This window comes from Rhagoletis zephyria, unplaced genomic scaffold (genome assembly GCF_001687245.7).
Source record: "Rhagoletis zephyria isolate East Lansing unplaced genomic scaffold, Rhagoletis_zephyria_1.1 Rzeph_scaffold_33823, whole genome shotgun sequence".
Classification (NCBI taxonomy): Eukaryota; Metazoa; Arthropoda; class Insecta; order Diptera; family Tephritidae; genus Rhagoletis; species Rhagoletis zephyria.
In genome coordinates, this window is record NW_016190878.1 from 938 (window position 1) to 3,677 (window position 2,740).

General features: G+C 37.7%; 1 pseudogene; it reads right to left on the minus strand.

Moving 5' to 3' along the window:
- Positions 1-1,595: 1,595 nt before the first annotated feature.
- LOC108354162 (UDP-N-acetylhexosamine pyrophosphorylase pseudogene) lies at positions 1,596-2,734 on the minus strand (annotated as a pseudogene).
- Between the last annotated feature and the right edge of the window lie 6 nt (positions 2,735-2,740).

The following is a 2,740-nucleotide window of genomic DNA, read 5'->3' on the forward strand; positions in this document are numbered from 1 at the left end:
CGACTGTTATGGGAACGTTTCAAACGTTGTCGTCATGCTCAATTAGCGGTAGGCCCATCAAAGGTTACGATAGGGTCAAACCAAAGGAAGAGGGGTGTTGTGTAAGACAGTTCACTGCATTATACTAGTCCCGAGCGGTGATTACCAACGACGACAACGACGAGGAGACAAACCGATCTAAGTATCAAAAACAACGGCCAAGTTACTGTTACACTACTCTGTTTAGGGCGTCATGTGCGGAATGCCTTAGCAGAGGAGCATTGCAAGAGCCAAAGATAAAATTCCATTCTTTGAATTTATATTTGCCATTAACAAGTGCAAGACAAATATAAAGTGGTATTTGCTAATGCGATTGTACACCTGTATGTATTTCATAATATAACCATAAAGCACAATAGTAGTTGTTGTAGCAAGCTCCCCAATAACTTGATATGTTTGGAAGAGTGCTANTGATAAAATTCCATTCTTTGAAATTATATTTGCCTTTAACAAGTGCAAGACAAATATAAAGTGGTATTTGCTAATGCGATTGTACACCTGTATGTATTTCATAATATAACCATAAAGCACAATAGTAGTTGTTGAAGCAAGCTCCCCAATAACTTGATATGTTTGGAAGAGTGCTACATTGCAGGGGCTCGTCGGGTTTTCCCCCCGGGTAATATAGAGCTGATTTTAGTTAGAGCACGTAGTCATTAGTCATACAAGAACTAAGCATAAATCTTAATTTAATGATATTTTCACATAATTAATTTTTATTGCATAATATTGTATATATCTGTATATGTACATGAATATTTATATGGATTGCACTTAAATTTGTTTATGCGTAATTTCTAACATCAAAATATATATGGGATGCATCGGAAAAAATAAGTAAACTTCCACATACACACAAATATAACTGTACTTATATTAGTTAATGTGGCACATAAATTGATTGCCGATATTAATACAAACGTACATGTGCACTAATATTTAAAACAAACAAATATTAAGAAAAATCCAATCCGCAGTAATACAATATTTTTTTTTAACAATCTAAGCGCATTAATAAGTAGTAAAAACAATGTACCNAAAAATAAGTGAACTTCCACATACACACAAATATAACTGTACTTATATTAGTTAATGTGGCACATAAATCGATTGCCGATATTAATACAAACGTACATGTGCACTAATATTTAAAACAAACAAATATTAAGAAAAATCCAATCTGCAGTAATACAATATTTTTTTTTTTAACAATCTAAGCGCATTAATAAGTAGTAAAAACAATGTACCGTTAAGTATAATATTCAGGTTTTGCCTTGCAAATTCATAAAATACTTCAAAAAGTCAAATAACAGCTTTTCTTGATTTCATCTGAAAGTCTAATTTGGAAATACACGCACGCCACAAATCTACTTAAATAGATGCTGCAGAGCCCAGTAAATTTCTCTCTGCATTATTAATTTTTAACGTTTTTTACTGTGGNGCTTTTCTTGATTTCATCTGAAAGTCTAATTTGGAAATACACGCACGCCACAAATCTACTTAAATAGATGCTGCAGAGCCCAGTAAATTTCTCTCTGCATTATTAATTTTTAACGTTTTTTACTGTGGGTACAATTAGAAACCATAACAGAGCTAGTAAAATCTAAAATCTACTGCATTTACGACTCTACACAGCTACATACATATCATCAGTCAACAAGTTATATTCAGCGTATTTCATCAAAACGTGTCACAGGTGTCCATGGTAGGGATCGCGATTGCTGCGCAAGTACACTGGACTTGTGAAAGATTTGCCAGCAACAAGTGGTGCCAAATTCTCACCAGCGTAGCTGACGAATGGTGAAATTTCACATTCATCACCATGCACAATGCCGCCCGCAGCTTCGATATACCGCTTGTGCAGACGTGCTAAATCAGCACGCGCTGTCGACGGACAATCCTTGCCTGCGCTGTCAGCTTTCTTCAGCGCGCTAAACTCACTGGCACGTGGCACTTCCATAGCCACGAATTTCTGTGCAAACTCAAACACATCAAATACGAACTTTTCAATTTTAATGCCATTTGGCTTTTCAGGCGTTATACGCTTTCCTGAATTGTCAACGAAGGGAATCTTCTTCTTGGCAACATGCAACTTCAATTCCTTTTCGTATGTTTCACCAATTTTGTATAGAAAGGCAGCGCTGAAAAAGTGATTGCAAATATTGCCAGCACTGAAGGTTAACCGCCCATCGGGATTGCGCATCTCGGCGGTTTTCGCGGATATTTCGCTATACTCCACCACTTGGTACTTGCCATCCACAATAGCTACAACACCGACAGCTTCATTCGGTGCTGATTTCTCAACCACCTTGGCTGCACAATCGGCATTCTCTTGTACGCAGTAGCCGATAAAAGCCGGATCGGCGACCTTTATCAATATATTATCCACGCTGTGCGCATGCAAATACAATACGCCGCGTTTCTTAATGTCATCTAAAATGCCCTGTTGCTTCAATGCCCGATATAGTCCTCCATTACCATCTGGCGCGCGTGCTACACGATGCTTTTCGTCCAATATAATGCGTCCATCATAATCGAAGCATGGCAATGAACCCTGTTCGAAGAGTATGATGTTCTCCTTCTTCAAACCAAAATAATTGTTGGCCATAAAGTACTCGTATGTCGGTTGAATGGTGTGTTCCGAAGTCATGATGTACCATGTAATAACACCACGACGTCCTGTAGCAGCATAAGCTAATTC